Below are 27,735 nucleotides of genomic sequence, written 5' to 3'. Positions count from 1 at the left end.
TAATCAACACATATAAGGTACATATGAAGGGGCCTAGCATCTAGTAAGTCTTTAACGAATATTATATATTATTATTATTGTTACTATTACATTAGTCTTAAGTTTTTATTGAGTACCTATTATCTGCCTAGAATTTCTGTAGGCAGGTGAGATGTGTGTGTTGACTGGCCTGACCTACTGAATTGCTTGACCCAGGTGAGTGTTTCAGAGCGGTGCCAACAAGGCCTTGCAGGGCACCTGGGAGCATCCCACCCAGGAGGCGTGTGGCGCCAGAGTTTCCGAGACACCACTGTCATGACCAGTGGCTGTCACTGTGAGCATCTGGGATTTCTTCTAGTTGCATTTAAGACTCCTCATGAAAGCCTGGTAGACAACACTGCGCAATAATCTTTCCTCATGAAGCAATGTTGTAACGTGCTTATAAAAAATAATGGGCTCTCATATACCCACATCTTCCCATCATTTTCAAGGGCAGCCTTGATTCCTTCCATCTTCTCATGTTTCCACCAGGAGAGAGATAACTTTACTCAGCTTCCTCAAAGCACAGCCCCTTTTGTATGGGGTCTAGGAGCGGTAACTGAGCAGGAGATGCCTGCTGAATGGAACCACGAGGCTCACAGGCAAAATGAAGTAACACGAATTTAAGCAAACCGGGGAATGGTTTCTCTGTCCTGACGCTCCTCCAGGTCGATGGCTCACGTGCTTGCCTTCTCCGGTACAAGTCCTCTTGCGTTCCCCCTGCGACTGCCTCACACGCAGCGGAAGTGCAGCTCAGGCAGCGGGCCCCACCCTGGTTCTGCTCAGGAACATTCCCACAGCACATCCGCTACCTCTTCACTTATCCACAGCCCATCAGAACAACTGCTTACCCATGGACAGAGTCTCTCAAGAGTTTACCAAAATAAAAAGTAGCTTCTTATTTCAAAAATATTGGGCCATTTGCAATGACATGGATGGAGCTAGAGAGCATTATGCTAAGCAAAATAAGTCCGTCAGAGAAAGCCAAATACCATATGATTTCACTCACATGTGGAATTTGAGAGACAAAATAAATGAGCAAAGGGGAAAAAAAGAGAGAGTGAGAGACAAATCAAGAAACAGACTCTTAACTATAGAGAACTAACTAATGGTTACCAGAGGGGAGGTAGGTGGGGGGATGGGTGAAATAGGGGATGAGGATTAAGGAGTGCACTTGTGAGGAGCACCCGATGATGTATGGAAGTGTTGAATCACTATGTTGTACACCTGAAACTAACAGAAATAGAACACTGTATGTTAACTCACTGGAATTAAAATAAAAACTTACGGGGCACCTGGGTGGCTCAGTGAGTTAAGCGTCTGCCTTCGGTTCAGGTCTTGATGCCAGGATCCTGGGATGGAGCCCCAAGTCGGGCTCCCTGCTCAGTGGGGATTCAGCTTCTCCCTCTCCCTCTGCTGTTCCCCCCTGCTTGTGCTTTCACTTGCACTCTCTCTCTCTCAAATAAATAAATAAAATCTTTAAAAAAAAAACTTAAAAAAAAATTCAGGACACTTGGCCAAGGAGTCATGTTGAAATGTGCTTTGACAGATAGGCTTTAGAAGGACTTACCTTCCTTCCCTCTGAAGCAATCGTTCCTCACACCTGCCGAGCTCTGCACATTCACAGAGCACATCAGCAGCTGTTCCATCTTCACACCCACAATGTGCAAGAGGCAAGCTGCTTATATTGATAATAACGATAATAATAATAATAGTAATAATAAAAACTTTCATTGAGAGTTTACTTGGTGCCAGTTCCGGAGCCCAGTGACTTGTATGGATGAGCTGGGCTGTCGTTAACAACTCTGATGATCCCTGTTGAAAGATGAGGAGACCAAAGATCAAGACAGCAACCTGTCCCCATTTTACAGATGAGTGCTCCAGTGACTCGTTCCAGCAGGTGGTATGCCTAGGTCTAGGACCAAGTTCTCCAAGGCCCTTTCTAAGGCACCACACTGCTTTTTAGCATCTCCAAGTCACCCATGGGGTCTGAGGCCTTTGGGACACCACTCTGGGGGCTCACTGTCCCAGCCTGGAAGAGGTCAGTCACAGTGGTCAGTCAGCTGTGCCCACAGACCACGCTTTGTGCACAGACACAAAGATATCTCATAACCAAAGGCAAAGGGCATGATCCCAGTTGGAAAGGACTAACAGGGGTCCTTTGCCTCTGAGGCCAGGGCATTCTTGAATCTACAACTAGTTAGCGCCAGTTCCACTGGCTTGCTGTCTACATAATGCAAACCGTGGCATTTGGCAATGGCTCTTAAATTTGGCACACTCCACACTCCTCCTGGACCCACGAGATAACATAACCAAATGTTTTCTGATGCTGTAAGAAATGAATATTTTGCAGGTAGGACGAAATGCAAACATCATCTGTATAAGGGGCTCCCTGCATCCGATCCCAAGGGCAGAATGGCTCACTCCTTCCCGACCCTTCAAAAGGTTAAATGTGAGCAAGGGCCCAGATAAATGGTCACAATGCAAACGAAGTCATGTAAATAAATGCATCTCTGATCTATGCAGGCTGGTGATGCCAAATATACCATCTGCACCATTTCTCATGACGAGTCGATTTTTTTCCCCCTGAATGTCCCAAGCAATGAGAAGATGACCATGTTTATGCAGACCAAGGCATGCATCATTTGATACTCTTGGACTTTTTTTAGATTTCAGATCCACAGAGAATCAGTAGCATTTATGTCTTTCTAGATTAGCTTGGAGTTGGAAGAAAGAAAGAAATCTCACTAGAAAGGAATAGGGCACATATCCAGGGCCTGAGAGGATACTTACAATTGATTGTGATTTTTAGTGGGTTCTAGTAGCATCTGTAATCTAAGACTGCTCCCCTTGCCCTTCACTCATTCACTTAGCAAAAGCCTTATCAGAATCTAATTATGGTGGGAGCCGTGTTGGGTATTATGGATGCAAAGATAGATAAAATACGGAGCTCGCCTTAGAGAGATATTCCTTGTGTTGTGAGAATTTGCTTGGCACGATTTATGATAACTTCTTGAGAAATAAAAATTAGGAGTCTGTAATCAGAATCACACATGGATGGAGCATCTTAAAAATACAAATGACCAGAATATATCCCTTCAATTACTAATCCACTTATAGCAGGGCTCAGCCATCTATGTTACTTAAAAAAAAAAAAAACAAAAATGAAACTTGTAGGTCAAGGGGTCAGCAAACATCTTTTTGTAAAGAGCCACATAGTCAATATGTTCAGTTTTGTGGGTGATACAACTTTTGTTGCAACTATTCACCACTGCCATGGTGCCGTGAAAGTAGCCACAGACAACACAAGAATGAGAGGGTGTGGATGTGTTCCCATAGCACTTCACTGTTGCAAAAACAGGCAGCATGCGGGATTTAGCCTGTGGGCTGTAGTTTTCCACGTCCTGTTCTAGATGATTCTTACAGGCAACTAGGCTTGAGATCTACTTGCCTAGAAAACATCGTGACTTTGGAGGGTGTGGGACTGACCCCACCACAGATATGAACAGAAGAATACTGCTTCTCCCATGGACATCAGAGTGCGGAAAACTTCCTTCAATGCAATTTCACATTGCCTTGCAAGCCATACAATTCTTACTTTGAATCTGATCAAATACTTTGCAGAGATCCATATTCAAACACCCTTCTTGTTGGAGATAGGGAGTTTGACTAGATATACAGTCTACACCACGAAATTAATCTACCTACATTCTAAGTTTTTCTGAGATCAGAAAAAAAATAGGTATTTTTATGATTATTAGATGTATCACTGCATCTTAGGATCTGGCGTAGAAAAGAAATATAGAGCTTTTGAAAGACAGTTTTTAAATTCTAAGGTTGGTCTCAGCTCTTAATTTATAATTATTATATTTGGTAGACTTAAGGAAAACAAATCAACTTTTAACTATAAACTATTTGATATTCTTTTAGTTCTAAGATTTTGAAATACACTTCGTGCTTATTGAAGGGCAAATTCACTTCAACAAACATTTAGGAAATAACAACTTTGGAACCAGTATTCCAACTCTTGCATAATACTACAGTATTGTGGGAGAAACAATAACAAAAAGTACTCATAGCCTAAGTGATAAATGCTCTAGTCAGGGGAACACTGCCATAGGAGTGACTAATTCTCTTTGAGCGGGGATAGGGTGAAGGAGGCAGAAGCCTGGAGAGCACTGGGGGAGCCAGGAAGAGTCATAGGGAGGAAGCAGCATTTGAGCTGGGCACTGAAGGATAAGTAGGAGCTCTCCAGGCAAAATGTAAAGGAGGGGGTATTATTTGAGCAGGGGCACTGAGTCAGAAAAAGCACTCATGTTTAAGGAGTGATGTCTAGGCTACTCTGACCTGAGGGCAAGATGTCTGGGGATAGGGGAACAAAAGAAAAGATAACAGCCTGAGGGGAGGTCTGGGGTCAGATAGTAAAGGCAAGGGTGGTAATGCTAAAGCTTTGAGCTTTCTTTTTTTTTTTTAATTTTATTTTATTATGTTATGTTAATCACCATACATTACATCATTAGTTTTTGATGTAGTGTTCCATGATTCATTGTTTGCATATAACACCCCGTGCTCCATTCAGTACGTGCCCTCTTTAATACCCATCACCAGGCTAACCCATCCTTCCACTGCCCCCTCCCCTCTAGAAGCCTCAGTTTGTTTCTCAGAGTCCCTAGTCTCTCATGGCTCGTTTGAGCTTTCTTTTAATAGGCTAAGGGAAGTCGTTTACATTTTAAAGCAAGGAACTGTCCTAATCTTGTCTGAATTTTAGAAAGATTATCCTGAGCCAAGAGCAGAAAAGCCTTGAGCTTGTTAAAATGTTCAAAATCGGGCGCCTGGGTGGCTCAGATGGTTAAGCGTCTGCCTTTGGCTCAGGTCATGATCCCGGGGTCGAACCCCACATCGGGCTCCTGGCTCAGCAGGGAGGCTGTTTCTCCCTCTCCCTCTGCCTCTCTCCCTGCTCATGCTCTCTCTCTCTCTCTGTATCTCTGCATCTCAAATGAATAAATAAAATCTTAAAAAAAAAAATGTTCAAAATCTGACCACAAAACAGGGGTAGTGAAATCTGCAACCCCCCCCCCCCCAGAAGCTAAACAAATTCCCCAAATGCCAGGATCCTGAGAAAGTGTCTTCAGGGAGCAGACCTTCATTGTCCCATTCCCTCTAGAAGGGGGCAGGGTACCCCCTGGGGCCCAGGGCCCAACTTTGTCACCTACCGCCCTGACAGCCACAGGTGGAGAAAAAAATACTACAGAGCAAGAAAAACAAACAAACCAACAAACAAAAATCCTTTCCATAGTCTGAGAAAGAGACTTTGAAACACAGGCACTTTCCTATTCGAAAGACAGAGCTGGGGCCCTCATGCTCTCTCCATTCAAACCAGCTCGCAATCACCTGCACAAAGGTACTGGGTCTGTGGGTAAAATTCAGTGGCCACCAATGCTTCCATCAAACTTCACCGTTTTTTGAGCTTCATGTTTGTAACATCCTCATTAATGGAATATGCCCTTAGGTGTGTCTATGATGCAGACACTTCTCGGTCCAGTTGTATCTTAAATACATGCTTTTGTTCTCTTGATTATCTGTCCCTACCTCGCAGGCATTTCCCCACCCACTGTACCTAGTGCTCCTTGGGGCAGGGGGTGGTCAGCGACCCTGGCCTTCCCTACAGCCTTGCCGCCTTCTTCGCGTGACCCCCACTCCCCATCTCAGAGCAGTTACAGGACTTGAAGAAGACCAAAGGAGGCTGCCGCTCAAGGAAAAGCAGTGCCCCCTCTGTTGGAAAGGTGGCCAGGTGAGCAAAACTCTCCGGAGCGGAAACTGGTCCGTCCACTGCAGGCTGGCAGGCACTTAATTAGGGCTTTTAAAGAGATTCTTTCAATAAGCATTTATTGACCATTTGCTGTGCCTGCTATAAAAACCTAATAAGGCCCAGCAGTGATAAGAATTTGCTCTGTGGTGTCTACTGCTTCATCATAGAAGCTCCGAGATTTTTCTAAAATCATGCAAGGGGAAGAATAAAATCCTTCCGGGCCACCTTTAGCACCACAAAGAACTTTCTCTCTCCCTCTGGTCAGCCGTGTCAGACAGGGTCTCAGCAGAGGAAAAGCAGCTGGCCCTGGGCCAGAGAGCAAGCCGCTGGTCTAAGGAGAGAGAGAAAACCTACAGAAGCACGCGCTCACTTGACTTGATTTCTGGTTATAAAGCAACCAATTACCCGATGAGAATGAAACAGCAGTTGGTTTTTTTTTCCCCCCTATTCTGCTTTCACAATCATCTTTCTTCCCTGTTTCTAAAATTGATTTCATTCCCATTTAGCTAGAAGCCAAACAGAGCCCTTAGTCCGCTGTGTCCCAGTTCACTCTCCATCATGTCATTTTATTTTAAATTTAGACTCCAAATCCTTGTTTAAATGTAAATAACTCAGTGTTATTTATGCTTATTTAAAAACAAATAAAAAGAGACCACTAATTATCAATATTGTTTGACATATACCATTTCCAGCAAAAGATCCTATTACGGGTGCTAATTTTTCATTATTTAAAGATAGTTTTTAGCTCTTTTTCTCTTGAGGACTGGGTTTGGATAATTGAGCTTTAAAGAAAGATTGAAAACTCTTTGGTTATAAAGAGAGGGAAAAAACTGAAATGTTAAGTACAAAGTTGTCATCCATTATTGCCCTTCTCTTCAATAATGGAAATCCAGTTTAGTGCACCATGCAAAAGAGCATCCTTATATTTTTAAATTGCAAGTGTCTAATTATGTACAAGGGTCAAGGCAGAATGGATCTGAAGGAGCTCAACTTTAAAATCCCTTTAAAAATCAGGACAAAGGATGCCGTATTATTAAACTAAATGTTTAAAAACCAAAAGTATTATGTGTGCCACATGGGGGAAGATCAGATTTTTATTAATGCAAGTTTTAAATGCTGATTAATCCTCTCGAGAGTCAGTTTCCCAAAGCATTGGATTGTATTCAAGTCATTTTCAAAACGGTACATCACTTCCATTATTCTGAATATTAATTGAACAACATTATAACTAAGGATACAAAGCAAGATTTAAAACATGCTTATGGCTGTCAGTGCTTACATCTAAATAAGTCTTTGGAAATTCAGGCTTAGAAGGAAAAAAATGTTGGAAATTGGTCTTAGAACAGCAAAGATCTCTCTTAGCCTTTTTAAAAAAATGAATGTGATGCTTAAGGACTCAAGGAAGCTTCAGCTGGGACTTGGTCTTAATATATTTATCTGGGCAATTCTCAATCAGAAATCAGAGTTACTTTTGACTTGTGATTTGGGAAAATGTAAAGGGCATTTTCTTTAGGGGAGAAGAAGGGGAGCCAAAGAATATTATTAGTTGATAGAATTTTTCCATTTCCTTACTTTGCATTTCTATTTCAGTCTCCTGTCTAAACTCAAAAAATCAAAGAATTAGCCAAATTTAATCAAATAAAATATTACTATGATTTCAAAAAAACTCATTAAGCTCAGAGTCAAGCAACTGCAAGTAAGTAATGACTTATTTTCACAATAACCAATTGTCTTAATTCAACCTCTTCTGTCTCCCAAATCCAGTGTGGGGGTACCTAAGATCCCCATTTCCTCACCAGAAGCGACAGAAAAATATTGGCTTCTCTTACGACCTGGGGGAATTTTAGTTTTGTTTTGTTTCCTTAAATGGTTGCTATGTGTTTGAGCGATAGCTCTTTGTTCGAAAGGATGCAAAAGCCACTCTTACATCTAATTCTAGTAAGATAAATGGCATTATGAAGGGAATATTAAAAATTTACAGCCCTCTTTACTAAGTTTATTCGTCAGCCAAACATGCTGAATATTGCATAACACACACACACACAAAAGCATGCCATCCCGACGATGAAAAAGATATGAAGAAATAATGATGCAATGATAACAATTCTGATGGAGTTTGCAGATCTCCATCGCTGTTTGGCACGTCATTTAATTGCATCGCGCCAAACCAGCAGAATCACGCAATATGTTAGCATAAAGGGTCCACAGTTTAAGGGGAAAATCTAGAAGTGTTAACTATACACTGTCTAATTATACAACCTTACTGTCCCAGAATGTGATTTCAGAAACCATTTCTGACATATGGGAAAAGGGTAGAACAGCTGGTCATTAAGGTTTTCTCAAGACTATTTAGCAACACACTTGAATGTAATTAAAGTGAAACACTAAATACTGCACTTGTGGTACAATGTATTTTTAATTTTTATGGCATGTGGTAAAAGTAAATAGATGCAGAGCATTCAAGTTTCTCCATCCGGCATCCAACTTGTCAAAGATATAGTGTTTGGCGGAGCGCGCGCAGCGTCCTGGTGTAAGTCACAGACATCCATGTGGGGTGTTTAAGGCTGTCTTAAAGGGACTGAATTTGGCAATACTACGAGGAATGTCTACTGGGAACTCCCAGACAAAGGATAAGATGAATTGGTTCATTTATTCATTCATTCATCAAACACAACCTGGAATTATTTTTTGAGGAGAAAGACATTAGCCTGGCCCTCGCACTGCTCACATCTCATTGTGCTTAAAACACAGTGACGGAAGGTGGTTAAAGGGTGGTGGGAGCACCAGGAAGGGGTGTCTGGCCCCTACTGGGTGTGTCAAGCAAAGCCCCCAGAATAGGAGTCATCCTAGCTAGAAAAAAAAAAGTTTATGCAAAGGCTAAAAGAAGAAAAAGAATGTCATGTTATGAATAGAATCTTTACAGTTACAGGATATTCACAATGTTCTGGCCTGGGGCTAAGCTCCTGACCATTATTTCATTTACAGATGAGGAAACTCATAGGACAGTTCATGGCAAAGCAGCTAGTGGGCAACTTACCCAGGATTCAAACCCCAGTGTGTCTGAATGCCAAGTCCAACTCCTCTATATTACATGTCCAAATTGACATGTATGTAGCATGTTTATTTCACCTTCAAAGAACTACATGTATAAAACCCTGTGATTAAGATAATGAAAAAGCAAGGTGCAGACTGGGAGAAAATATCTATAAACTACATATGTGATAAAGAACTTGTATCCAGAATATATAAAGAGCTCTCAAAACTCAACAGTAAGAAAGTAAATCACCCAAAAAAGTAAGCAAAAGATTTAAATAGACACTTCACCAAAGAAGAAATATTATGGCAAATAAGCACATGAAAAAAAAGTGTTCAACATCATTAGCCACTAAGGAAATGCAAATTAAAAGCACAAAGAAATTCCACTACATCTCTATGCGAATGGTTAAAATAAAAAAATAATGACTATCCCAAGTGCAAGCAAAAATGTGGAGTAAGTAGAACTCTCACAGATTGCTGGTGGGAGTGCAAAATTGTACAGCCATTCTGGAAAAATTTGGCAGTTTCTTATAAAGTGAAACATATGCTTACCATGTGACTCAACAAATCCACTCCTAGGTATTTACCCTAGAGAAATGAAAACCCATGTGAATATTTATAGCAGCATTATTCAAAATCTTAGAAAACTGAAACAATCCAAATGTACCTCAACAAATTCAGTGACAAGCTGTCATACATCCATACAATGGAATACTACTCAGCCACAAAAAGGAATAACCTAATGAAACACATGCACCATGGAAGAATCCCAAAGGCATTATGTTGAGGAAAGAAGCCAGTTGTAAAAGGTAGCCCCCAGCATGACATTCTGAGAAAGGAAACCTGTATGGGATTGTTGCCATGGGTTAGGGTGGGGGATGGTTTCACTTTAAAGGGGCAGTAGGAGGGAATTTTTAGGGTGAGGACACTGCTCTGTATCCTAATTGTGGTGGTACATACACAAACATATACATTGTTAAAACTCATAGAACTGCACACCAAAAAATAAAGTGTACTGTGTATAAATTTAAAAATAAAAATAAAAACCTCATGAGGTATGTGTTCAAGTTTGAGTTATCCAAAAAAAAGAAAACCCTGAGAGAAGCAACTGGGGGTTAGGAATTTATTTGCAAAGTGAATCCAGGAATCACAAGTGAAGAAATGGGAACAGTGAGACAGAGAAAGGAGCAAAGTAAAAACCAAAAAAGGGCATTAATGTGAGGGTTTGCACTGTGGACAGCTTCAGGTCAGTCCTGCTGAGCATCTTCTGAGAAGCCATATGGAATATGTCTCAGAATCACTCTAACGGCAGGTATCTTTCATTTGGTTGAGATTAAGGTTGCCCCTAGAAGCACAGACTCTTAGGCTTCTAGGTTTTGTAAGTGCCTTTGAAAGCCCTCAGGCAAAGAAGAGGAAAGACCCAGATCCCTGAGGTGAGAAGGTGTCAACTGTCTATCATGGCTGGTGGTGAATGCAGGTGGGCTGAAGGACATGGGAAGGCAATCAGCAGCATTTGCTAAGGAGGTATTAGTAATGGATGCTCTACACATTTGGTTTTGCAATAAAGTGGGGGAAATTTGCCAAACAATTAAAATAAATATATGCAATGTTGATAATAAGAACTCTCGTCATTAAGGAAAACACTTGCAATTTGCCAGTTACCACAGTGGACTATATATTCTATCATATAATTCTTCCAACAGCCCTATGAGATAAACATTAATATCCCCATTTTACAAGCAAGGAAACTGAGGCTCAAAGCCATTAATTAGCTTTCCCAAAGATGCAGGTGCACATACACACACACACACACACACACACAGCTAAGGAGTCATAAGATCAACTTAGAAGCCCATAGTTTTTCCACCATTCTTGGTTAGTGCCTACTCTGATTTATGTTGCCACATAGCATTACCGAAGTAATTCTGAGAAAACTGTGCATAGCAGGGGGAACCATGAATTGTGATTACAAAGCCAGATCTAAGTCACTCCAGGGCTGAGCCCTACTTGTGGGAATATTCAGGCCTTCTCTTTCCAGCTATCTATGAGCATGTCATCATTCATTTGAATCTCCAATTGATAGTGACTGAGAAAAAAAAAAAAGAAGACATGAAACTCATACCAATCTGCTTTAACTCCATACACAAATGTCTAGAAATTTTTTAAAGTTTGGCTAATAAATGGAAAATTGGCTGTAAATAATAATATGTCCACTGCTGCTTTCATTTAATTGGCGTAAATGACCAAGCTGATGCTCTAGCTGTAAGCATTAATCCTGTAGCTTCAGACTCCGTAACACCACTGGGGAACTATACCTTTCATTTTCCTTACTGCTTCTTAACGGGCAGTCCTCCAACCCTGAAGGTGACTTTGCTGCAAAACGACATGAACTTAGAGTTGTTCTTCATTGCAGGAGGTCTAAGATTAAAGAGTGATCTACCTTCCCTTACTCTCTCCCAATCGCTATTGTCTTCATAGTCGCTGGACACAGAGGCTATGGGCAAACCTTGGAGATATTGCGGAGTTGGTTCTACACCATCTCAATAAAGCGAATAACACAGTAAAGTGAGTCAAATGATTTTTTTGGTTACACTATCCTGTAGTCTGGTAAGTATACAACAGCATCATGTCTAAAAAACTGTGTGTACCTTAATTAAAAAATACTGTATTGCTAAAAAAGGTAACCATCATCCGAACTTTCAGCAAGTCATAATCTTTTTGCATGTGGATGGTCTTGCCTTGAGGTCGGTGGCTGCTGACCAGTCAGGGTGGTGGCTGCTGAAGGCTGGGGTGGCTGTGGCAATTTCTTAAAATAAGACAACAATGAAGTTTGCTTCATCCATTGACTCTTCCTCTCACGAATGATTTCTCTGCCACGTATAATGCTTTCTGATAGCATTTTACTCACAGTAGAACGTCTTTCAAAATTGGAGTCAGTCCTCTCCAACCCTTCCGCTGCTGCTTTATCAACTAAGTTTATATGATAGTCTAAATCCTTTGCTGTCATTTCAACAATCTTCACAGAATCTTTACCAGGAGTAGGTTCCAACTCGAGAAACTGCTTTCTTTGTTCATCCATAAGAAGCAACTACTCATCTGTTCAGGTTGATCATGAGATTACAATGAGACTACAATTCAGTCCCAACTTCAGGCTCCACTTCCAATTCTAGTTCTCTTGCTATTTCCACCACGTCTGCAGTCACTTCCTCCACTGAAGCCTTGAACCTTCAATTTGTAAAACAAAAACAAAAACCCCAAAGAAACCCCACAATATCTGCGAGGTGTGATGAAGTGAAGAAATAAAACAAGGTAAGCCTGTGCAGACTTTTGGCCAAAGAACAAAGGAAAGCTAACTGACCCACGTGGGCACTGAACCCTTGACCTCATTAGCATTGTTTTCTTACCACTTCTGCTAACAGACAGCCCAATTATGAACACTGAATCAAAGACGGAAGTCACCTCTTCACCTGGAGCCACGAAAAGCCCACAACTGCTGGTCGTTAAGAAGACACTGTTTCTCCAGTCAAATAAACACAGTATGAACATCCACAAGCAATTTCTAAGAATATTCCTTCCTTGCATGGCTGTGTCTAGCAAGAATTGCTGTCAGGGTGGTTTTCAGGCTGGAAGGTGATGAAGGCTTTGGGAGCATCATCCTGGGACGGATCTGCTAGAGTGTGCTGGAGTGTGGCTTCTCACAAAGATGCTCACGTCAGATCCAACTTGAATCTTCTGCAGTTGTGATCCCCCACCCCTAGACTCCTCTTTGAAACCCTTCCACACTGTTAGTCCTGACACTTGAAGCTCTGCCTACGAACAGAGTTGAGGGGTCTAGGGCAGAGATATTTCCACAATGGATTTTACAATTGAAATGACTCTTGTTACTCTCTGGTAGTATAGAGGTTCTTCAAAGTGGTTCTTAAACTGTGAAGTACAACTTCCTTGTTCTGAAAGGTAGCAAATTTGTGTATGTGTCTCTGTGTGCACGAGTCTGCGTATATATATAATTTTTAAAGATTTTTTTAAAATTAGTTGAATGACATCCAATTAGTTGTATTCCTTTTTTTTTGAAAGCTGAAACGATTTCAGTAAGTTCTCAGGATACAAAGAGTGTGTTGGTCAGTCAATGCATGGTGCTAATAAAACCAAAGATGGCTCAGTTTCCAGACCAGTTATGGGGCTTATCTCTGCCATGGGCCACCACCCTAGGCAGGGCCACCCAGCTTACATATAATGTGATTTACATAATGAGAACAGGTAGAGATAGAGCATGGACAGTTCATTGTAGAAACATCTCCTCCTCTGGAGAATAATAGCCAATTCTGATGGCTGGGTTTAGTTTATATTGTCCTTATTCACTAAGAGCAATGGATGAGAAGATACATGCCCAGAAGTAGAGCTGGCCCATCCAAAGATGAATCATGGTTCCAGACTACAAACTGTGCCTATATTTCAGAATATATTTTACTTTATAGAGGATTTTTAGCTCTGTGGATTTTATACAGCTAACCTGTTCTTCCCCTCTATTCTACTCTTCCCAGTATGAGACAACAATGAAGTGTCCCCCAGCCTTCCACCAAGCATATATATACAATTCACAGCCATAGCGAAGTCCAATTTATAAATTGATTCTGACTCAATTCGATAGGCATTGCTAGTGTTCCAACATCCCATTCTCCTCTACTTCCAGGTATAGGAAGATTACAGAGTCCTACCCTTTGAAGTATGCCCATGTGAGTCATTCAGGCCAATGAAATGTGATCATGAGTCCAAAACATTTGATTGCTTATATTCAATTCTCTAGACTTGACAGTGACAAACTCAGAGACAAACCTGAGCCTCCAAATGAGGCTCATCATCCTTCCCTCAGGAAGGATGGCACCCCATCAGCCTGGGATCTGAAGTGATGTCTATCACTTCACAGAGCACAGAGCAGAGCTGCCCTAAGCCACCACCTCTTGATGATAAGGTAAGCAGGAAATCAACCTTTGTTATTTTAACCATGGAGAGTTTGGGGTTGTTTCTTTCCATAGTCTATCCTAACTGCCTTACCAGAAAAGAAAGCATCTCAGCATCTCAGCCTCTCAGACAGTGGGGATATGGTATCTGAAGTCTTGGCAAGAGTCCTGGGAACCTGAGTGCTCACTAAGGCACTCTCTACAATACTGGCCTGGACTACGTAACTGGGTTCATGCCTCCATTTTCTTTCTGAGTTCTGACTCGACCCTACACTCACCTAGCACTTGCCATAACATCAGCATTAATGTAGTTTTAGGAATCTTCTGCCTCTACCTGTACTTCTGCCTCCACCCCTTGACACCATGCCCTGACACCTGGTTTGAGTTTAGTCCCCATTTGAACTGCTCCTGGTTTGCCATCTTGCCTGTCACACTGCCTGTTCATTGTGCTGCTATCCCAGGGTTCAGCCACAGCCTTCAACTCTCCCTGCTTGTCCTCTCTCTTCAGGTCTGGTCTTAGTTGTCAAGTTGCCAATGCACCTCTTGTTGAACCATCTGAATTTGATGACACTTGCTCTTATCATGTCCTAGGATATGGTTCAATTATATAAAAGCCCAGGGCAACCTGAGAAGGATGAAGTTCAGGACAAACCCCACTTCAATATTAGAGTAGGCAAAAGGGCAGATTCTACAACAGGCTTGAAAGAAATTGAATCCAACAGGTAGTAGGTGAAAATTAGGCAAAAACTGGTGTCAAGAGACTTCATATGACTTAAAAAGGGTTACTTTACTGGGTAAATCCAGTTGAGGTCGACACCAAGAGGCCCAGAGAGGCGGGGAGAATCTGGGAAGTGTGCAAGGTGATGTAAACCCTCACTCAATAAGACAGATCTTGGAGTATTGGTTGCATTTCTGAGATAGAGAGCACAAGAGGATCCTGCTCTCAGACCCAAACATTTCTGAAATAAGGCCAAGGTCAACTATTTAGCTTTCTAGCCCAAAGTCTGGGGCATGTGAGTCACAACAACTGCTGTAGTTCCTTTAATCTTTTATGGGTAAACTTAAGATTTGACCTAGAGTTTGGGAGAAGGACGTGCCTAGTAAATGGTGTCTAGGACACTTGACATGAGATGAAGAGGCTGAGAACCAGGCAGGATCTAACAGGCTTCCTAAGTGAAGCACATTGGTGGCATGATCGGGCTACTGTGCCAAGCAAGAAGGCAAAATTTCCGAATTGAAACAATTTGATGGGACAACTAACAATTCATGAGCTTACATAAATGCTGATAAGTTTGTCAATGTATAGAGTCTTTCTGGATTTGGTATAGAAAAGGTAAGTGTGGACTCCAGAGTATCCTCAGCCCTCGGAGTATATATCAGGTGGTGCTACTAGCCTAGATGGTTTTGGCTGAGGGATAAGGAGAGAACAGCTCCATCAGCTAGTATTCACCAAGAGTAGTAGTTGTGTGCCTACCAAAAATGTAAGAAGATTTGGACCCCTTACCTAAGAGCTCTTAATTTTAGGGTAAAAACAGTTAATGAACATGAAGCACGGGGCAAGCATTATGCAATAATAGGTATGTTAGTGTCAACTTGCATTGATGTGCCTCTAGATACCCTAGGATTGCTGAGAAGAGAGACATGACTTGTCAGAAAAAGTCAAGAAGTCTTCACAGTGAAGGTAGGGTTTTATGTAGAAAAGTGAGAAATTGGATAAAGCTAAAGAAAGGGTAAGTCTGACAAGAGAAACACAATGAGCAAAGGCCTTCAACTAAGGGGAGAGAGTAGTGTTAGATGGCATGAGGCCAGCCAATGAGAGACTAGGGATGTTGATCAGTAACAATTTGAGGCAGGTGGGTCATCTAAAATGTAGCAAACAGAGTGGTTTAAACTTGTGGATGTCGAAATTAGAAAGCCACAGCATAAATCACACAGCTTTGAGTGGGGCACAGAGAAGGAAAGGACCTGCAGCAGGTTCAGACTGAGGTACAAGAGGCCTGCCACTTGTTCTATACAACCTGTTGGATCTTATGGTATCAAAATGTGTTGTGCAGAGTATATGGCAAACCCTAGAAGAAGAATCAGGATGTAGAACCCTAGGTTTCTGAAGCAAGGGTATGCCATCTATACCAAAGAACTAAATACCATTCAAAAAAGAGTTCCTCGCATGCTATTGGACCCTGGGAGAGATGGAGCATTGACCGTAAGACATCATGTGGCCATGCAGCCAGAGCTACCCATCATGAGGGTTTTATTGGACCCCCAAGTCATAAAAGTTTGATCAGGCACAAAAGCCATCGATTGTAAGATGGAAGTAGGACACGCAGCATCAGATATGAGCAGAATCAGACAGTATAAACTGTAAAAGCAGATGGCCTAGAAACCCATGTCATCCAGTACTGTGGCATTTGCCTTCAGCTCACATCTATGACCACATGGGAGGCACCTTATGACCACCTGATGGAGGTGAGAAAAAGCCAAACTTGGTTTATGGATGGCTCCATATGTACGTGCAAGCTACAAATGTACTCCTGATGAACTATACAGTTCCATTAACTGGTGGCCTTCAGCAATAAGGAGAAATCCTTCCCATAGGCAAAGCTGTAGTTGTCATATGTGATCATAAATTGTATATGTAAAGAAAAGTCACCTGAGGTTAGAATATACCTAGACCCATGAGTAGTGGTGAATGGCTTAGCTAGACAGGGCCCTAGAATGAAGAAGTTGAGAAGATTAGAGACAAGGAAATTGAGAAACGTGAATCTCTAGGAGAGGGCACGGAATATGAAAATCTTTTTACAGTATGTTAATGCCCATCAGAGAGTAACCTCCACGGAATAAATAGCCAACTAAATAATCAACTAAACATAACAACCAGGCCAGTCGATGTCAGCCAGCCACTATCACTAGTCACCCTAATCCTGGTGTGATGGGTTCACAAATGGGATAGCCATTGTGACAGGAATAGAAGGCATGCATAGGGCCTAAAGTATGGGCTCCCACTCACCAAAGCCAACTTATTTGTCACTGCCAAATGTCCAACTCAACATTCACAAAGACCAGTGTCAAGCCCCTTACATGGCATCATCTTTCATCAAGACCAACCAGCCACTTGGTGGTGAATTGATCAAAATGGATCACTTTCACCCTGGATGGGGTAGCAATTCTTAGTGACTGAAGCCAACATATATATTGCTTGCAAGGCTTTGGCCAGCTTGACTACAGATGCTTAATCTACTGACATCCACTTAATATGTTACTTATTATGTCACTTACTGTCACCTCTGACTAAGGGACCTACTTTACAGGAAATGAAGTGTGGCAGTAGATACACAAACAAAGGATCCAGTGGTCCTATGAAATATCACAACACACAGACTCTGTAGACCTGAAAAGCAATGAAACGGTTTTTTGAGGGCGCAGCGTAAGTGCTCACTTGACGATGATACCAGCAAGAATGGACACCATCCTTCAGGACGAGATAAACATCTTAAATCAACAACTATTATATGGTGCTGTGCCCTGATAGGGAGAGTTCATGGAAATGGGGACCAAGAAATGGAACCAGGACTAGCCCTGCTCACCATCACTCCTGGTGGCCCATTTGAGAAATCCAAGTTTTCCATCCCACAACTTTAGGCTCTATGGGTCTAGAGGTTCTGGTTCCCAGAGTGGGGATGTTTTTATTAAGGACACAATAAAAATATCCTTAAAGCTTAAGGCTACAACTGCCACCTGGTCACTTCAGGATCCTTGTGCCCAGAGATAAGCAGGCAAGAAAAGGAGTCACTATACTGGTAGGGATAATTGACCTTGATCAAGAGGAGGAAGTAGGAATCTTACAATAGGGGCAGAAAAAATATACCTGGCATACAGTTGACCCACTGGAGAACTTTTCTGATATTCTCCTGCCTAATTTTGATGGCAAATAGATAAAGCCAGCAAGTCATGGTCTGATGACCACCCAGACTTAGGTGCCAACTGAGGGCAAAGGTGCAGATGTTAAGGGAAAATAGGAAATCAATAGTAGAGGACAAAGATGATGAGTGCCAGTTATGGCCTGAAGACCAGCTGTAATAGTGGAACTAGTTTGTCCCATTCCTCTTAATCTTGTAAATTTTCTCAAAGAGTCAGGACACCTGGGTGGCTCAGTCGGTTAAGTGTCTGCCTTCGGCTCAGGTCATGATCTCAGGGTCCTGGTATAGAGTCCCGCACTGGGCTCCTTGCTCAGCAGGGAGTCTGCTTCTCCCTCTGCCTGTTGCTCTCCCTGCTCATGTGCTCTCTCTCTCTCTCCAACAAATAAATAAGATCTTTAAATTAATTAATTAATTAGCTCAAAGAAGCCATCCAAAATCTTGCAGGAGCTATTCCCAGACTGGGCAAATTTACTAGACAAATGAAGTATATCTGAGAGGCTCAAGGGTGGCTCTAGTGTTTGCCATGGTGTGCCACCCAGCCACACACACACACAGTGCCACTAGCCTCCCCTCCCCCCACACACACGTGGTCCTCCTCTCTCTCTCTCAAAGACCCAAGACATTTATTCCCACCAGCAACTGTGAGGTAGTTCCTGAGAGTTCACAGCTGGGTTCCTCTCTGGGAATTTCCCTCAACTGCAGGGAGCCACCTCACTGAAAATGCAACCCTTCCCCAGCAGCCCCCATCCACTGCTAAGAGCTGCCATATTGACTGGCTTCTGCTGAACTCCTTTAGCTCACTCAGGATCAGGAAGTACAAAATTCCTGGTACACTTGCCTCAATTTGGGACAACTCTGAAAGGCCATCCCAGCCCTAGAGCTCACTGTGAAGTTGGCCAATCCCCTGTTATAACTGTATCACCGTTCCCCTTGCCCCTCTATCCAGTCTTGCTTCCTGTGGCCCAAGCGACCAATTAAATTGGCTATCAAATCTTATTATAAAGAAAATTTCACCTGAAAGTTGTCCCCTGGGTAAACAGTTACCCTTGAACAAGAAGTGCCAGTCAATTTAGGGCTGGTCCTCACTCAGGCAGGCATTCTCCCTTCCTGGGGTGAAGGGCTGTGTAGACATTGCCCAAGAAGTGATGTTGTTTCTGAGACTAATCCCCAGTAAACCACATACACACAACTCTCTGACTGAGAGTCTATTCTCTAGAGAATCCTATCTGAAAGAGTCAGGGAGCAAGCATCAGAGATCCAAGCAAACACATAACATGTGGACAATGAGAGGATAGGATCTAGGCCTGGTTGGGGGCAGCTCCATATTATGTTATCCTTCTTCAGAAGCGGATTAGCCCTGCCCCTGCTTGGGGCCAGAGATGACCATGAGGTGTGGGTGGGCCTGACCTATTCACATGATAATCACAAAGATTATCCAATGATACCCAGTAATACCCAATAATGACCATGTAGAATCACTCAGGCAAGTCCCAAAGAAATCCATATGTAACTCAATTTCCCTAAAGAAGAAGACTCCAGCGATTAGTTTCTTGGGAGCTTTGGAGGCAGCCCTAAAGTTGGAGCATCAGGGACAAGCTTGCAGTTGGACATTTGGAGGTATGAGTAAAGCAGGGTCACTCTCCTTTTGCAGAGCCTCCCAATAGAGAAGAGCAGCACTTCCTCAAAGATGTGTCACAACCCAGCCAGGTGCCATGAATGGGTTACAGGTGTGCTAGGAGATACTGCTCTTAGCCTGCAGGGCAGCTGGGCAGGGCCTGGGGCAACTGGCCCCGTGCAAAGGAATGCTACCTCTTCCAGACCTCCTCAGAACGGATCCCTAAAGAAGCAAGAAGCAAAATCTGATAATGCTTCCCTCATGAAAAACTCAGGAAGCACCTGAGTAGAAGAATGGTGAGTCCTACAAAGATCTTGTTTTGATGTTTGTCAGTTTCCTCTTCCCTTCTAGACACCATCTTAGTTAGGAGGGATCAATGTCTGACTTTTCTGAATTTTATTTAGATTTCCCTAAAGAATTCTTCATAGGGCTATGTGGTTTCTCTAGCCTGTGGCCCAAGCGACCAATTAAATTGGCTATCAAATCTTATTATAAGGAAAATTTCACCTGAAAGCTGTCCCCTGGGTAAACAATTACCCTTGAACAAGAAGTGCCAGTCAATTTAGAGCTGGTCCTCACTCAGGCAGGCATTCTCCTTTCCTGGGGTGAAGGGCTGTGTAGACATTGCCCAAGAAGCGAGAAAACATTTTGCTTCTGTCTTATACGACGTGTCCCTTACAGGTGTAACCAACACACTTTTGAATCTTCCCAGGCTTCCTTCTCCCCGCCTCCCCTCCTTGATAGCACCATATGCTTTCATCTCAGAAAGAAATGCTGGTTTCTTCTTTTCCTTTATTCACTGCAGGGCAGTGTCAGATGGTGTGTCTATCGAGGTAGCGAGATTCAAGGAGACTGTAGGGGCGAGGTATTGTCTGGCAGGAAGCCATGCTTGCTGGGCCTGCAGTCTCCACGGGCCCTCCATCATGGCCTTGGGCAGGCCACTTGACCTGGGTCTCAGAGGAGCTCAGCTCATTAATGTAAAGCTGCTGGTGGTTTAGGGTGAACCACTCTGACACCCAGAGAGAAAAGAAGAGCTGCAGTTACCAAGAGCTGTGACAGGCTCACCTTAAGACAGTAAGCCGCTCAATTCTGTGTGAGAGAGGTTTCCTCTGATGTGTGAGTCAGAAGCAAACTCAGGCTCCAAAGCAAAGTTACACTGGCCCCTCCAGGCTCACCAGCTCTGATAGCAGAGCGGTACTGTTCAAGATTTTCACCTCAGAAACTGTGCCAAGTGTTTGTCTTCCCACTGCTGGGAGCAGGGAGCAAGATGCTGAATAGTCTTGGTGTTTATTATGTCCTGGGGTTTTTTTTTTTTTTAATGATAACTTTGCATAGTTTTTCCCAGCTACTGAACTCATACAGATCGAGGGAAGCTCTCTTTGCTTCGATCCTTCCCCCTTTATAACAGCAAACATACGCTCCTGAGGGTGGAAACAGTTGGTTTTCTCAGGCCACTAACTCCAACTACACTACATTTCGTCCTTATCATCACTACTTAGTCTGTAATTATTCCAGTCTACTAACTCCTACAGAGGTGGGGGATCCTGTGGCTCAACTGCATAAATCACTGATTTGGGGTCCTTCACTGTCATTAATAAGCCCAGGACATGGGAGCCCCTAGAGATCCGGCTCCTCAAATTTGATGAGTATTAATGTTTACAATCCAGGAACGGGAAGGGAAGCTATTGGCAAGGACCTTGCGACGAAGATCAGCAGTTTTATGCAAACCCACCATGATCGCTGCTTCTGTTTATTCTCTTGTTGTAAATGGCTAATAATAAGCTAATTTGGCTATGTTATGAGAATGGCATCTAAAACAACGAAGAAATGAAAATCGAATTAGGCACAAACCACCTATTCCCAAAGCTTCAGATCACCACATCCCAAGCTACCCTGATGTTTGACGCTACAGGGAATTCAAGGGAACCCACCTGCCAGACAGTTGCAAAAACATCCCATCCCCAAATACTTTCACTTAACCTCACATACTGAAGCCAGTGAACATCAGCACTGGTGGTGACAGCATGGAGCCAGGGGGAGACCTTGAGAGGGGACCCTCAGTTTCAGCTGGAAATCACTGGCCTGCAGGCCCACCTTAATTTACGGAACGGACTGAGCTGTGTCTGGGTCGATGTGCCCAGGAAGAAGCATTGAAATGAACAGCTCTACTGTTCAACAGTCATCTTCATCATCTGCTAGCTCAAGATTCCCAAATTGTTTCAAAGCCCCGTATACACAGAGAGCTAAAAGATCAAGGGCTGCACACCACCACCGATGCCATAGTATTATTTATCCTGTAGAAGGCTATATGCATTCTTCTTCTGCTTCTTAAGTGAACTCATTGATTAGAAATCCAGTTGTGGATATTAGGAAACTGGCAGAGTGACTGAGGTCTGGGCTGTGTCTTGGCTTTGAGTTGGTAATCCATAGTAGGAAGAAGTGCCCCTGCAGGGCTCCATGGAAGTCATTTACATATGGTCTTTAGAAGTGCCCCTCTCTCCCTGGCCCTTGGGGATGTCACAGATGGCAAACAGGGAAGGCTTGCTGAACCCCAACATCTGGTCAAATGGTTCCACATAAGGAAGGAAAGTGAAATCTCTTTTATTAGAGTAGGTTACATACCACTCCTGGACCTCCATCCCCCGTGCTTCAGAAACAATTATCTTAAAGCTTTAAATGGATTTTGAAAACATTCAAAACCCAAGAATAGCTGTCTCAGTACGAAGAACTTATTAACACACAGATTTAAATATTTGAAGCTAGTCAGTAAGAGACTTTGGGGGAGGACAAAAGGAAATTCAATGAGAAAAGGGGATGAAGAACTCAATAGTTCAAGTCTGAGGTTTATTTTATTTCCCATCCTGTGGATTTCAATGCACTGGGTCTCTAAGATAAGAACTGGTTAAAAATTAAGAGCAAAGAGAACCTTAAATAAATGGTAAAGCTAACAGAGACCCAGGGACAGAGCCTTCTCTCAAATGCACAGCTTGCTGCTCCACATACAGTATCTTGAAAAATCTCTACTGCCTTCAAAGATACAGCCCTTGGCACTGAGCACCGTGCCTCCAAGTTTAGAATGTGGACCTCCATATTTATGTTCCCCAGATGGTGGAATTTATAAATGCACCGTGGGGTGCTATTGAAATTAATAATTTAATTCATTTCCGTGATTGTGCCGTGATTGCTAGTCATTATGGCAAATAGCAGTTAGCAGAGTCTCTTGGTTCTGGGATGGAGCTGAAGGGTAATCTCAGTGAGAGTAATTCCTCTGTCCTCCCTTTTCGGATGCAGTCAGTCCCTTCTGAACTGGGGTAGCCAAAAGTTTCTGGAATGAAAATGAAGGCAGCTTCAACCTAGTGAGATGAAGATGGCTTCAATTTATGTGATTTCCAAAGTTTGAAATCAGTCCTCTAAGGACCGCTAACATGATCTGTGATTGTTTAGCTTGGAGAAGGAACAGAGAAGAAGATACCCGATCACTATCTCCAAAGACACAAATTTTGCACTCTATGCCTGTGGATAATCTATATCCAAATAATTGAGAATTAACTGCACTTTTACTTTATATTCCCACTTGTCTGCTTATCGAGGGAATACACTGGCAGCTGGACTAAATGATTTTTGAAGTCCCTTCCAGAGATTCTCAGAGATTCCCTGAATCAATGGCAAGGCTGGGAGAATAGTGGAGCGGTGACTCTGGGTTTCCTCCAGGGAAGCACTTTTGCTTCTCTCAGCCTAATGATCTGGAAGCCTAAACGTGCAAGAGGGGAAATCGCTGGGCATTGGCTCATGTAAGTGCAGCCAATGCGAATGAGCCCATTGGAATTTTTCACCCAAGAGACTGTAACTGCCTTGGATTTATAAAGTGCCTTTTCTTCTTTGAGAAGCCTAAGCCCTTTTCTGTATTTCCTTTGTCATCCTCAAAGTTTTTGTTAATCACTGAAGTCAGTCCTGACCTACAGATCCTCATTCAATAGCAAAGACTCGAATACATGAGTAATAAAATAATCCAAAATGGCGGAGATAGATTCTGCTACCTTGGCTACTGCTAGCCAAGATGGAGCACATCCAGTAGACTTCGCCTTTGGACCCCTCTCTTTTCTGCCCGGCCCGCAGAGCCTGAATGAACAAGGACTGACGCAGAAGGGTTTTCCTGCATGATTCCCACCAGCAATGACCCTGCACAGGACCCAAGCTCACACCCTGCCCACCACTGCATTAGGGGAAAGGGACAGTTGGGAAACAGAGGCAGAAGATGAATGCAGACACTCCCAGCCCCCGGGAGGAGGGCAGGAACTCAGCAACACCATACAGACCAGGCCACCTTCTCTTTGGCTTCACGATTCACTGTCTTGTGGGGTGAGGGTCAAGGAGCTCTCAGGGTGCAACCAGGTTATAGAAACATAACTACCTTTGTGTTCCAACCTGGTTTCAAGGACAGCTTTCAAAGGGCTGTGGGTTTGGGAAAGTGGCAAAAAAAAGTGTGCCCCACGGTGGTTGCATTTTAGGGGCTACAGAGTCAAGGCACTGCACCAATGGAGGACATGGTAAATGCAAGCAGGACGCCCTCAGCAATTGTTCGGAGTGATGACCATGGACGTTATGTGCGCTAAATGCCCAAGACTCCCTCTTCATCCCCCTAAATGCCTCGCCTCTGGCTTTCCCGGCAGTTTGTACCTCTTCAGTCGTGCTTTTCACACCCAGCCTCTCCATTCAGACTTGCAAGCTCTGAGAAAACGTGCCCCACTCACCTCCCCTGCGGCCCGCACGGCACCAGCCCAGGGATTCGCCCAGAGGGGAACCCCCGCGAATGGTCACGGAATCGTGTGCATCTGATTAGTGGAAACAGTGGGTGACCCGGGGGAGGGTAGGATTTCTGCTATTTTCTTTTTGGTCCTGACAAGAAGAGGTGAGGAGAGCCAAAACTCCCTCTTTCTATCGCAGCTGTCCCAGCCCGTTAACCTGTGTGACACAAGAGAACAAAGTTGGGGTGGCATTTTTCTTAGAAATGCAGGCTTACTTCTACTTTGTGACTCCAAGGCTGTGGAGGGGCGGGCCGGAGACTTGGAGCCCCAGCATTTTTTCTCCTCCCCATTGCTCTCTTTGGGTTGTTATTGTTGTCGCTGTCAGCGACATTTCACAGATCATTACTTATTCTTGAAAATGCCCTCCAGTGACCTGACAAAAATATGTAGAAGAGAAGCCCTTGGACTAAAAGTCAAGTGAATTAGCACTTTCCCAAACTCCCTGTGTGAACGTGGGCCATCTTTCACTGCCCTTGGTCTCAGCCTTGTCTTTCAGGATGGCATCGTGGAAGGAGAGGGGATTTGGGGGCTAAACAAACATGTTTCAACACCAGACCTCCTTGTTAAAATTCCGTGACCTTGGAGAAGTTCTTCACTTCCTTAGCCTCAAGTTCTTCATCTCTAACATGAGCATAATGTGTCCTAATACGGAGAGCTGATAAGAGCTTTAAACGAGCTCATATACGTAAGACACTTAGTTCAATCCCTGGCACGAGCTAGGCATCCAAATATGTTATTTGCCGCACTTTTTCTATATAAAAAGGGTGCCATAGGCTGAATGTTTGCATCCTCCCAAATTTCACAGGTCGAAACCTAATGCCCGCTGTGATGGTGTTAGGAGGTGGGGGCTTTGGGAGGTGATTAGGTCAGGAGGGTAGAACTGTCATAAGTGGAATTCGTGCTCCCATAAAGGAGGCTCCAGAGCGATCCCTAACCTACTCCACTGTGTGAGGACAAAGCAAGTCAGCTGTCTCCAATCCAGAAGAGGGCTCTCACCAGAACCCCCACCATTCTGGCACCTGATCTTGAACTTCTAGCCTCCAGAACTGTGAGCAATACATTTCTGCTGTTTAGAAGCCATCCATTCTGTGGCATTTTGTTATAGCAGCCCAAACAGACTGAGACAATGTGATTTCATCATCTCCTCCTTATAAAGTTGTTTCAAGGATCAAATGAAATTCTAGATGATAAAAATCCCTGAAAATTACAAAATACTGTGCATTTGTAGCCACATGGAATTAAGAAAAACAGAACATAAATAACAAGACACTATTGTATTATGCTCCAATATCCAAAGAAAGTTACCTAGTGTTTTCAAAGTATTTTTTTAAAAGATTTTATTTATTTATTTATTTATTTATTTGAGAGAGAGAGCATGTGAGTGAGAGAGAAAGCAGGAGGAGGGGGGAGGGGCAGAGGGAGAGGAAGAGGTAGACTCCCCACCGAATAGGGAGCCCGATGCGGGGCTTGATCCCAGGACCCTGGGATCATGACCTGAGCCGAAGGCAGAGGCTTAACCGACTGAGCCACCCAGGTACCCTGCAAATTATTTGTAAAACAATTTTTAAGAAGGAAACCAGCATGGGTTGTTTTATTATAAGACCTTTGAGAGGTGGGGGAAGGAAATGGTAAGTGTGGTAAGATCTAGAATGATGAGGGGCACCTGGGTAGCTCAGTAATTTAAGAAGCTGACTCTTATTTTTGACTCAGGTCATGATCTCAGGGTCCTGGGATCGAGCCCCACATCAGGCTCTGCACTCAGCAGGGAGTCGGCTTGAGGATTCTCTCTCTCCCTCTGCCGCTCCCCGTGCTTACTCTCTCTCTCTCAAATAAATAAGTAAATCTTTTTTTTTTTTAAAGATACAGAATGATGATATTAGTAGCTATGGACTATAACTGTATCCTGGCTCATCAGCGAAGTGAGTTCAAATCCAAACTAAAAATGTCAGAACAAAAAGATTGGTCCAATTACCATTTCAGTCTATCTTTAGTGATTCGTGTCCACTGGAGGCTTTGTGAAGATGGATAATGGCTAAATGTCATTACTGTGGCCTCCTGCTGAGTGTGCCTGGCATACGAGAACATCTTGGACATCCGCTGCTTCTGTAGGACCACCCTTTCTAAACCCTGTTGCATGGAACGCTTTGCCACATAATGTTTATAGTGCTCTGGAGTCAAATAAGTTTAGGAAAATCTTTATCTCACTCTCAGACATTCACAGAGTATATTTGTAAAGTAAAGCTTCTGGGAAGTCCTGCAGACTTAAGTACATCTGTTCAACCCAGCATTTTCCAAACTAATTCGACTGAAAGAGTCTTCCCCTTTCTTCAGGCTACAGAGTCACAGTTAATATCTCTTAGAATAATATTCTATGTGAATGCGAATCTAAGAAGAGATTTGTCCACCCACCAAAGGCCCTACATGACTGTTTGGGGACACAGTCAATATGCCACAGAGCAAGGCTGGTGGGACACAAGGGCTTCAGGGCCTTTGTGAAATAATTGTATATATCCTCCCAACAGTGTGGTGGAACCAGGATGCCACTTTGAGGAGCAGAAATCATAAGTGCCCTCTCACTATAGTGAACCTCCACCACCATGTGGTCACTGCAAGGGGTCTTGGGCAGGGGTGGGGATGCAAATAATCCCACACAGTACCAGACACAGTCCAGTCCTGGGTGTATACACAAGGCTTGCCCGTAGCAAAGGGGAACGGGTAGAGGAAGAAAACAGAGACATTGCCTTCATTCCAGAATGATACAGCAAATGCACCAAAAATCAACCCAAACAACATACTCTCCTTCTCCTGCCCAAAACCATTTCAGATCAAAACAGTAGCTAAACTTGCCATTGAGAGAAATCTGACATCTTCAGTGTGGTTATAGTTTTCTAAATTCTCTCTCTGAACACGGTTCTAGTTTAAAGAACAAAAGCTTAAATTGAGCAGTAAAAATCATACAGGCTAACAGGGCACACATTTCACATCCTTTTCCCAGCACCCTGCACACACACATACACACACACACATACACACACACACTTATTCTTCTATTTATTTTCCTCCACTATTCAGATTCATTGGCATCATCCTTCCCTCCCAGTGATGATCTACTCCATTGTCTTCTTGCCACACAATTCAATTCAAGACAATTGTTTCTTATCCACTGTGTGCCAGGCACTGAGCTTAGAGTCACCCGTTCTCAGAGTCATCTTGGAGCAGAGTCATCTTGGATTCTGCCTCTCAGGCACAGTATCTAATTGATCACAAAATCCCATCAATTCTACCTCTGAAATACCACCGAAATACTATCAGATGCACTTCCTGACTGCCCTCCCACGGTTCGGGCCTTCATCATTTCTCACCTAGATATTGCAAGCAGCCTGGTGTGTCTTCCTGCTAGAGCATCAGTCCACTTCCATACTAGGGCAGCCAAAGATCCAGTCATGAACTAATAAGGCAAAGACCTTCAATGGCTCTGCATTATCTACAGAAAACAGCCTCAACTTTAGACAGCAGCCCTTAACAATTCCAAGTTTCAGGACTCCTGCCTTCTCCCTTGCCCCATCATACCTCCCCT

General features: G+C 43.3%; 1 long non-coding RNA gene across 1 annotated transcript in view; it reads right to left on the bottom strand.

Annotated features, from left to right (window-relative positions):
• Positions 1-1,762: 1,762 nt before the first annotated feature.
• LOC145722308 (uncharacterized) overlaps positions 1,763-27,735 on the bottom strand; it is a 38,524-nt gene continuing 12,551 nt past the window's right edge. The window contains exon 3 of the long non-coding RNA XR_014146470.1: positions 1,763-1,833. This is a non-coding gene — a long non-coding RNA (uncharacterized LOC145722308). The remainder of the gene's footprint in view (positions 1,834-27,735) is intronic.

Source organism: Leptonychotes weddellii, chromosome 6 (genome assembly GCF_054177405.1).
Source record: "Leptonychotes weddellii isolate Sample4059 chromosome 6, ASM5417740v2, whole genome shotgun sequence".
NCBI classification, from domain to species: domain Eukaryota; kingdom Metazoa; phylum Chordata; class Mammalia; order Carnivora; family Phocidae; genus Leptonychotes; species Leptonychotes weddellii.
The sequence above is the reverse complement of the archived record's forward strand: the minus strand, read 5'-3'. Positions and strand labels throughout refer to the sequence as shown.